General features: G+C 30.9%; 1 pseudogene; it reads right to left on the minus strand.

Annotated features, from left to right (window-relative positions):
- Positions 1 to 6,464: 6,464 nt before the first annotated feature.
- Positions 6,465 to 9,339, minus strand: LOC149577464 (putative 12-oxophytodienoate reductase 11 pseudogene; annotated as a pseudogene).
- Positions 9,340 to 11,820: the final 2,481 nt, after the last annotated feature.

The raw sequence follows: 11,820 nt of genomic DNA on the forward strand, positions 1-11,820 counted from the left end.
AAATGTAGTTTAGAATAGCTATTTCTTATTTTTTTTTACTATAAACACAATATGATGTGAGTACTATAATACATTTTTGTTACAATGTACTCATGTTGAATAGACAATGGAATGCAAGTATTTTTTTGGGTACTTTTTACTCCCTTATATTTGTGCATCTACCGTTATATGCCTAATTTGTAAGCTTGAATATTTAATTTCATATTTTTAATGTTGTCTTGACATGCTTTTTTATACTAGTTGATATGTAAGCCAAAATGTGATAACAATTAGTAGTCCACATTTATAATCACAAAATGGAAAATAAGTTATTTCAAAATTATAGACCCATGACGACTCCTGTAAATTGACTAAAATATAACATTTGAATTGCCTACAAGAATGTTGTATCGAATGAAAATTCCTACCTAGATTAATGAACATTTAGAATATAGTAGATGTAATAAATATATAACAAACATCAAAGAACGTTAAAGTATCACATCAACATTCTAGACTTATTACACCACTTAATATTCTCTTCAATTAGCATATACCAAGACACTCGATATCAAGATGTTTAGCAAATTGCAGCCTAGCAAACTTGTCAAAGATGTTTGTCAATAATTTCAATTTATTATTATAGATTTAAATAGTTTGATAAATATTTAGCAAACTTGTTAAAGATGTTTGTTAATAATTTCAATTTATTATTATAGATTTAAATAGTTTGAAAAAGTATTTATTTATAGGTTCATAACAAATATATCAATATTTTTATAGTCATATTGTGTTCATGATTCAGAACTGAAAGAAATTTTATTCACAACTAAAAAATAATCTTAAATAGTTGTATGAAAAACCTTAGTTTTGTGATAAATTGATATATAGATTGGTGAAATTATCATAACCAACTCTCTATTAAGAAAAAAATTAAACTAACTATATATACCTCTATATATATTACGCCGAGATTAATCGTTCTCGAGGCGCCTATTTTTATTTAATCCCAAAGTTATTTTAATCGAAGTTGGGATTAATGAAAATAAAAATAAGCGCCTCAAGAACGATTAATCTCGGCGTAATATATATAGAGGTATATATAGCTAGTGGCAGTCGCGGCGCAATAGGAAAAATATTTACTTTTTATTTTTTATTTTGATAAGGTTACTATAAAATTGTTAATTAATTTTTAATTAGAGTTGTATGAAGTTAGTATAAAATTATGCTTCAAAATATTTTTAAAAATTTAATATAAGGAGTTTAATATAGATTAAAAATATATTTTTTATTTTTGGGATATTGTAATGTAAAATGTTATAGTCATACATAGATATATGGTTAGGGACAAAGTTACCATTATAGTTAATGTTAACCTTAGGGATAGAATTAGGGTTAGGGTTAGCATTAGAGTTAGGGTTGGAGTTAGGGTTAGGGTTTGAGCTATGGTTAAGGTTAGAGATAGAGTTATGGTTATGGTTATTGCTAGAGTTATGGTTATGGTTTAGATTAGAGTTATGTTTATGCTTAAGGTTAGGGTTAATGTTATGGTCATGGTTAAGGTTAGGGTTAGAGTTATGGTTATGATTAGGGTTAGTGTTAGGGTTATAGTAAGGCTAACGTTAGGGTTAGGTTTAAGGTTTGAGTCAAGGTTAAGGTTAGAGTTTAAAGGGTTAGGGTTTGATTTAGGATCAAAATTAAGGTTAGGGTTAAGGTTAGAGTCCAATTATGGTAGAGTCAAATCCAAAGTTAGAGTTATGCTCATGGTTAAGGCTAGGGTCAGACTTATGCTTATAGTTAGGGTTAGGGATAGGGTTATAATCCAATTATGGTAGAGTTAGAATTAGGGTTAGAGTTAGGGGTAGAGTTATGCTTATGGTTAATGTTAGGTTTAGAGTAATGCTCATGGTTAAGGTTAGGGTTAGAGTCATCATTATGGTTATGGTTAGGGTTATAGTGGGGATAGGGTTAGGGATAGGGTTTGAGTCAAATATATCTTTTAATTTAATATAAGGAATTTAATTTAGATAACTTTTTTTTTTTTTTGGGATATTGTAATGTAAAATGTTATAGTCATACGTAGATATATGGTTAGGGACAAAGTTAACATTAGAGTTAATGTTAACCTCAGGGATAGAATTAGGGTTAGGGTTAGCATTAGGGTTAGGGTTGGAGTTAGGGTTAGGGTTTGAGCTATGGTTAAGGTCAAGGATAGAATTATGGTTATGGTTATCATTAGAGTTATGGTTAAGGTTCAGATTAGAGTTATGTTTATGGTTAAGGTTAGGGTTAGAGTTATGGCCATGGTTAAGGTTAGGGTTAGAGTTATGGTTATGGTTATGATTAGGGTTAGGGTTATAGTAAGGCTAGGGTTAGGGTTAGGGTTAAGGTTTGAATCAAGGTTAAGGTTAGAGTTAGGGTTAGGGTTTGAGTTAGGATCAAAATTAAGGTTAGGGTTAGGGTTAGTGTCCAATTATGGTAGAGTCAGATCTAGAGTTAGAGTTATGCTCATGGTTAAGGCTAGGGTTATGCTCATGGTTAAGGCTAGAGTTAGAGGAAGGGTTATATTTAGAAGTTTTCTTATGGTCACAGTTATATTTAGGAGGGGAGTAAGGGTTGGGATTTTAGATTATATTTATTATTATATAAGGTGCCCTATATAATAATATGTATATTCCCACGCTCATGGATAAGGTTAGGGAAAGAAGTAGGACCATGGTTATTAGTGTTACATTTAGAATTTCATTTAGGAGGGCATTGTGTGCTATTTTCCCCCCCTATTCAACCCATCACTGATGTCTGATCTGAGAGACCTTAAATGGGATAGGTTCTTTGCAGAGGGTTAACATCGCTAAATTTGGCGGCTAACATTTTGTGTTGGCTCGATTTCTTCATTGACCACGCTGGATCATTTTTTCTTGGTTGGGTTGATTCATGCTGCGAGATTCGATAACTCTTATTTCTTCACGAGCTATCTTCCCATCTTCCCAAAAGTGCAAGATGTTGCCATGCATTCCCATTCTAACTTTTCTTTATACGCTAGTGTCTTCGAAACACTCTAAAGCCTAGAATTGCACAAGATGCTACCATGCATCTCCATTCTGATGCATCGTCATGCTACATTGTTTCTTCAATTCTCTGAAGCCCAAAATTGCATCATGCTACCACGCATTGCCTTTCCAACATTTCCTCACTCCACAATTCTTTCATGAGTCTTTGAGACCCAAAATTGTGCCACATGGAGGGGGTTCACACCTTTTGTGCTATCTTCTTCGTTTGTTGGGAGGAATCTCTTCACTACATCTTAATCATCCATTGGAAATAAAGCCAATCTTGATCGACGAATGTGACTTAATCCTTCATTGGGAGGAGTTTCCTTGTTGCATCTCAGTCATCCTTTTTGAGGGGAGAATCTACATCAACGGTTGTGATTTAATCCTTCATTGGTGAGGATTCACGATGCATCTATGCCGTCTATTTCGAGAGGAAGACCTTCATCGATGACCATCATTCATTTTTGGGGAAACCAAATTCCCCCTTGGGATCAACCTTGCATTTTTTGTGGAAGGTTAAGACATCATGTTATCTCTTTTCATAGTTTTTGGCTAGCAACATGAATGTCTTTCCTCTTCTTTCCATGAGTCTCCATTCTAGCGCCTCCTTACGCTGCATTGTTTCTGCAATGCTCTAAAGCCCAAAATTGCGTCATGCTACTACATGTCACCTTTCTGACATTTCCTCACTCTGTAGTGCTTTCGCGAGGCTCCAAGACCCAGAATTGTGCCATGTAGTGGGGGTCCCCACCTTTTGTGCTATGGTTACAATTTAGATTTTAGGGTTATGGTTAGAATCAAGGTCAATTCTAGAGTTTATAGAATATTTAGAGTTAAGATTAGGGATTAAATATACATGAGGGTTAGCATTGGATTGTATGATAATTAAAGTTAGGATTATAGTTAGATATATCATTTAGATTAGGTTTTAGTCAGGGTTTAATTAGACTTAAGATTAGCGTGAGGATCAAGGTGAAGTCTATATTAGGGTTCATATCATGGTAGGATTGAAACTAATGTTAGGGTTAACATTGAAATTATGATTAGGGGTAAGGTGAAGATTTATATTTGGTCATGATTGTGGTTTGTGCTAGGATTAGGGTCTAAGCTATTATTAATTTTATGATTGTACCTTTAGGGTTAGGGTTTTGTTTAAGTTTATGATTATGGTTACAACTATGGTTTATGGTTCAAGTTTAAAGTTGGGAATGTGATTAGGATAAGGGATTAGTAAATTTTTTAAGAGTTCGGTTATAGGTTTACACCATGGTTAGGACCTTGGGACTGGATTTAGAGTTTAATATCATGGTTATCCATATAGGTAGGTTTAGGATTTTGATCAATATTTTGGAGTTTGTTTTTACATTATGGTTAAGGGTTAGATTTTAGGGTTAGGACTATAACCAATATTAGTGTGTAGGTTTTTGGTTTAGATTATGGTTTGGACTAAGATTTTCGTTATGATTAGAGTTTAGAATATCAATAGGGATATGTTTTAGTGCTATAATTATAGTTTAATGTTGGATTATAGTTATATTGTACATCATTGTTGGGGCTAGGGCTAAGGTAGGGGTTGTTGTTAGGGTTAACTAAGGATGACAATTAGGATGGTTTATCTTTTCAAGTAGAAAAAAAAACTCATATTGATTCAAAAACAAAGAAATTATACTTCGAAAATATTTTTCTATGTCATAATAGATTCATTTATTTTAATTATTGTATTAGTTAATTAGTTGTTTGATGTTTCAAAGTAATCATGGCTTATTTTATTTAAATTTAAATAATATTATTGTTTTGAATTGAATTTAGCTTAATTGTTAATGATCATATTTATATTTCTAATATTAACTCCAATTTGATCAAAGACCAAATATATTTTTGGTATTTTTGTAAACAAACTTGCTTAACACTTCTCTATTTCAAAGTTAATAAAATATCATTTCTATTGTCTTAGATTTGAGAGTAAGTATATTAAATAAGTAATAATAAATGAACATTATGATTAATATATTTCTAAAATAAAAATATATTACTTAAAAACTTGTTTACTTTAAATGAATAAAGTACTCATTTACTTGTAAATTTTAAAAATAGAAATTAATCTACATATATATAAAATATTTATTCTTTTTCCTATTTGCATACAAATTAATTAAAATCTAAACTTTAATCTACATAAATATTTTTAAAATATATATCCATCAATAAATAGTTTAGAATAAAGTCAAATCTAAAAATTAGACACATATAGAATCTTTTTAATTTCTATATACATGTTTTTCTAATTTATTTCTACAAACATGCAACTGATATTTCTATTATCCATTTTTTTCCATTTAAAAAAAATCTAGATGTAAATAGAATTTTTTTAGATGCATGCAATCTTTCTAATTTTTTCTACATACATATATTAACATTTCTATTTTATATTTTGTTTTTACATTATGGTTATTTCAATCAAAATATGTAGATGTAAATAGAATTCTTTTCAAAAAGATTTATTTAAATTTAAATAATATTATTGTTTTGAACTGAATTTAGCTTAATTGTTAATGATCATATTTATATTTCTAATATTAACTCCAATTTGATCAAAGACCAAATATATTTTTGGTATTTTTGTAAACGAACTTGCTTAACACTTCCCTATTTCAAAGTTAATAAAATATCATTTCTATTGTCTTAGATTTGAGAGTAAGTATATTAAATAAGTAATAATAAATGAACATTATGATTAATATATTTCTAAAATAAAAATATATTACTTAAAAACTTGTTTACTTTAAATGAATAAAGTACTCATTTACTTGTAAATTTTAAAAATAGAAATTAATCCACATATATATAAAATTTTTATTCTTTTTCCTATTTGCATACAAATTAATTAAAATCTAAACTTTAAACTACATAAATATTTTTAAAATATATTTCCATCAATAATTAGTTTAGAATAAAGTAAAATCTAAAAATTAGACACATATAGAATCTTTTTAATTTCTAGATACATGTTTTTCTAATTTATTTCTACAAACATGCAACTGATATTTCTATTATCCATTTTTTTCCATTCTAAAAAAATCTAGATGTAAATAGAATTTTTTTAGATGCATGCAATCTTTCTAATTTTTTCTACATACATATATTAACATTTCTATTTTATATTTTGTTTTTACATTATGGTTATTTCAATCAAAATATCTAGATGTAAATAGAATTCTTTTCAAAAAATCTAGATGTATATAGAATTCTTTTAATTTTTTACATACATAAAATCTTTCTAATTTTTTTCTACATACATAAAAGAATAATTTCTATTTTCTATTTTTTATTTTCTATTTTAAAAAAAAAGCTATCATAAAGATTGATATAAAAAATTGATTGCATATGCATTCTTTATTTTGTGCACTAAATGCACAAAATAAACTATATAGATTAAAACTTCCCGTGCTGGGCATGAGAATATACAATAGAAATATCTGTTAGCAAGAATAGTCGGCCATAAGCAATCAAATCTGCCTTGCCACTGGAAATAGCTTCGTTACCATCATCCCGATCATAACCCCCTGTAGCCAAAAATGTTCCCTTGAATGCTGTTCTTATGGGAATCAGGCTCTTTTCACTCGCTATTGTCGTCTGCGAATTATCAATCTTGGGCTCAAAGAAATGAGCGTACAATATCTTATATTTATTCAGAGCCTCTGCCATGTGAAGTCCCAGTGCCTCTGGATTTGAGTCATACGCTTCTGCATGATCCGAAAATGGAGAAAGCCGAATTCCCACATGCTCTGCTCCGATTTCCTCCACCACTGCTTCCACAACTTCAAGTGCAAATCTGCAACGATTCTTCAATGTTTCGCCATAGCCATCTGTCCGATCATTCACGCTATCCTTCATGAACTGGTCCACAAGGTACCCATGCGCCCCATGGATCTCAACACCATCAAACCCTGTTCGTAAAAGGACTAATTATGTCAACAAAAGGAACATTCTCTTCTTCAAACCAAGATAGATCAGAATAAAAAAACATACCTGCATCTATTGCATTCCTGACAGCATTTCGAAAATCAGCAACTATATTGGGAATTTCCTCTGTTTTCAGAGGTCGGGGAGGAAAGAAATCTGCCACATCCTTTCGGTTCGAAAGAGGGATCTTTCCAGAGATTGGTTTGCTTGTGGAGGAAACTGGAGATTGGCCATTAGGCTGATAATCTGCATTCCAATGTACCCATTAAATACACAATACACTGTTTGTTGTGGAGGAGAGCCAACCAAATTGAAATTAATTAAAATTGAAATCTAAATCAAAGTAGAATATTATAACTAATTTTGAATTTCAATTTACATCTACATCTAAATCTAAATGAAAATGTAAATAAAAAATAGAAATCTCACCTGCAAAAATGTTACTCCAAAACTTCAATTTACTCCTATTCAAAAACTCCAATCTAATCCTCCAATAACCTCCACCTCTTCCTTCCTGCAAAAACATAAAATGAAAATGAAATGAGGAGCCTTGGTTTTATAACTTCTGAGAGGCTCCTCATATCCCCCAACAGACGTCTCTTCACATTCCACGAATTTGTTTCAAATTCCCCCACTCCCCGCAAAAAAAAAGCATGAATGTGCGTGCAAAATTATATTTAACAAAAAAAAAAATCATATTGAAATTATTTCGCCCCTATTTTTTCGGGCCCTATTTTTTCGGGTCCTACTTTTTCGGGCCCTACTTTTTTGGGCCTATTATTTCGGCCTCCATTTGGCTTCCTATTATTTTGGCCAGCTATTATTTCGGGAATTCTTTTTTAATATTTAATTTGGAAGTTTGTAACTGCTCCCAATTCTTTTTTATTGACAGGAATCTTGGCATATTCTCGTGCTGGGCATTTGTGCTGCCATTGTATAGAACGCCTCTCGGCGTAAAAATATTATTTATATTTTTTAATTCATTTTAACTCATAATTTTAAATGAAATTTGAGTAATATAAATACATATAGAAAACACTAAGGTTTAGTCCTATATGTTGTAGATTTTGTTTTTGCTTTTCATGAATTTCATCCTTTAAATTTAAATTAATAAAATATTTATTCTTAAAACATCTCAAGAAAATTTAATAGATTGCTAAGATCAAGTTCTTCAATATGGAATTCTTGATTTGATCAACTCTACAAATCCAAGTGAATGTCAATTTACCAAATGTGAATGTTCTTTTCTCTTTTAGAAATTTGAGTTGTTTTAATAACGGATCTTTAAAAAGCAAGGCATGACAACATATATAAAATGTATATCAAGTTGAAAAGAGCATAAATATTTAAATTTGATTTTAAGATTAGTAGATATAGAACATCACACATTAAGGAAGAAATTAAAGTTGGAAAAATAAGTCAATTTTGACTATTTAACACTTATTAGAAATCAAGCTTTAGTGTATGATTTTTATGCCGTCCTATAAATATATTTCTATAAATAGAAATAAACTACAATCAAATAAAATAAATAAAAAAGGTATACAACTATATATAAATAAAGATAAATAAAATAAAATCATAATCAAACCTAATAAAAAAATATCAAATATTAAATAATGCTCTCACAAATATTAAATAATGGCCTCAATGGGCCTTTGATCTGCTGAAGCTGAATGGCTCACAAAGAGCCCACCCGGGGTCAAGCCTTGAAGACATCATAAGGGATGAGGCCAGGAGGCCGGGATCGTGCCCTAGATGAATTTGGTAGTGTGGATGCTCGATGCTCCTTAGTCCTTGGCTCTTAGCCAAAGAGATTTTAGATATGTGTGGGTTCCATAATTAAAACTTATTAGTGGATGACCTCCATATAAAAAATTACTCTCACATCTAAAATAATTTTTTTTTATTGCAACCATTTGATAGAATAATTTTGTGTAATTTCTTGTACACTTTGAAATTTGCTCATCCCTATCCATTAAACAATGGCTTTGTCTAAGGATTCCCCACTTCCATTAAAAAATTAACCCACCAATTATGCCTTCCTTTTCCTATCTCACTCATTTCAAACATAAAAACGTAGGGCAACTCGTCAACTTTTCTACAGTCTCACTGAATTATTGATTGTGAATAATTTGAAAGCATCTGATTCGACAATCTAATTGCAGAATCATATATTCTTTCTCGAGATGAACAAAGCGATTACCTGCTCTACTTCTGGTTAATGGCTCGAGGATCAATTATTATGTGGAAAAAGTTGATTTGAGTTCCAACATTTTTTTGCGAAGATTGGAGTGAAATATATTCTTATGCAAATGCTTCAAACACGGAAAACAGAATCCATTATAGTTTGATATCTATTGACTTCATTATCATAAACATGACAGTCCATCAAATCAAAATCCCTGTTTTCATGGCTCTACGTCCTTTATTCTCAAGGACTGTTTTTTATTGGAATAACAGACATAAATGCACTATCAAACAGCCGTGAAAGAACAAGCAAACAATCACTGCTGAACAGTGTTGACAGTAAAGAAAGAACAAGCAATCTCTGTTGTTGACTGCTATAATAAATCCAACGAGAAGATGATTAGGAACAAGTGAAAGTGCTAAAGTGTAAAAAGATTGATCTTATTTATTCAGATTTTCATTGGATACATTCCGTTACAAATTGAATTAATCACATTGATTACAGAACTAAATATCTAACTAATTTATTTATTTAATCTAGACTAAAGTAATTAATGTAATAAATTCAACATTCCTCCTTTATTACATTAATCCAACAAGAGTAAAAGTGGTAAAGGTTTTAACCCAACACTCTTGGAAACTTTCATAAAGCTCCTTCATTGGAGCCTTTAATGAAATGCTTTCACCAATCTTCACTTATTGAAGACATAAAGTTGTCCTTGTAAAAAGAGTGTTCCCATCTCCTCTATACAAGAGACACAATTCCTCCAAAATTCGACATCTCCTTGGAATGTATCTAATGTCTCCTCCAATATTGTAGGAACAATCATCACTAATATGACTACACATGAGTTGTTTTTCCTCCTCTCTCCTTGGAAAGACAATCATGCTGCCAATCTCCCTTTTCTCTTGAGGGACACAAAAATGTGCTTCTTATGCAATAATCATCTCTAAACAAGAAGCTAGCTTGAGATGATAGATGTCCCCCTGCCTCCAATGCCTCCAACCTCCTATAATTTCTTTGTTATTTTTTAAAGAACAAATCTTGTATTAGTTCCAGGTGGACTATCACAATCATCATTATTTTTATATACTTCAAAATCAAAAAAGTGTCTCACCTTCAATTGTAACAAAATATGTATTTTTCTTCAACTTCCCATCGATGAGATCTTTGGCCTGTTGAATACAATTCATCTTTACATGTCCATTTTGCTGACAATAAAAACATTTAAATTTTATTCTAGTAGGAATGTTAGATTTCTTTCTAGAAAATAAAGCACATTCCTCAGTAATATGATGACTCTTATGAACTCTACTTCCTTCATCAATTAAAGAAGAAATTATAGTTTCTAAGCTAGGATTCATTTTGTTCAAAATGAAAACAATATGATCAAAGCTTGAAGGCATACTATTATGTAGGATTGCTTTGGCAAATTATCATCATCAACTTTATAGTTTACACCTACAAGTTGATTAAGAAGTAAACAAAAAGTACTTATGTTGAACAATATTATACCTTCATTCATCTTCAACTTGAACAACTTCTGTTTTATGGACATTTTTGCACTAGAAACCTGTGAACCAAACAAAATGTGATGTAGCACACTGATCTCAATTCATAGAAAATATAATAACTCATGACAAAACTCAATATAGATTCAAACTCTGAATTGTTCATTACTGAAAACTACTTCTATATGGATCTCTAACTCAATTAAATAAAAACTAGCTCTCAAAAGAGAAAACATGAAATTTCCAAATTTGGCAGATTTTGACAATTGGAAAAATATGCCATTTTTGGTAACTTCTGAAAAACCTCTGAAAGAAAATCTGAAGTTTCCTATATCTACCCTTTAAACCAAAAAGGTGAATTGCCAACTAATCTTTGAAATTTAGAAATAAATTTTGAAGTTGTTACAAAGCAAAAAAAAAAAAAAATACCTAAGATATGTTAAAACTGAAATTCAAAGGTCAAGATTGAATTTCTGGGTCTCGGTCTCGAAAATAAATTGAAATGACCCCAACAAAGCTACTTGAGATGGAATCTACCTCAACTATAGATTTTGAAAAAAATAAAGAAAAATCTAAGAAAACCCAAATTCGAGTCAAAAGTTATGACTCTCTAAACTCTCTGCATCATTCTCCCCTTCTTGAAAGAAACGCTACTCCTACAAGTGACTATTGGTGAAGTGGTGCAACTTGGAAGGATCTAACTATAGCACTGCCCACTCAGATAGCCATGTGTTTTTAGCGTCTAGTAAGCCATCCCACTATACTAAATAGTAGTTGTATTGACTATGCCCTATAGAAGTAGATTGTTTGTTAAGAATTTGGGCAACGATATCCCATTTCTTATTTGGAAGGTGATGCTACCACTCAACTTCCTGTCCATCAGCTACCTCTGGAACATTTCCATGAAATTTATGCAAATCAACAACATTAAACACAAGAGAGATGTCTATATTGTTGGGTGAGCTGACTTCATAGGCATTATCATTAATTTTCTTAAGGATTTTGCAAGGCCCAATCTTTTTGTATTTCATTTTGTGATATGTGCTAGTAGGAAACTGCTCATGGCATAAGTAAACCATGACCGAGTCACCTTCAGTAAATGTTTGGTGTCTTCTAGTAGCAT

Source organism: Cupressus sempervirens, chromosome 1, assembly GCF_028749045.1.
Source record: "Cupressus sempervirens isolate cs-2001-9-10 chromosome 1, ASM2874904v1, whole genome shotgun sequence".
Classification (NCBI taxonomy): Eukaryota; Viridiplantae; Streptophyta; class Pinopsida; order Cupressales; family Cupressaceae; genus Cupressus; species Cupressus sempervirens.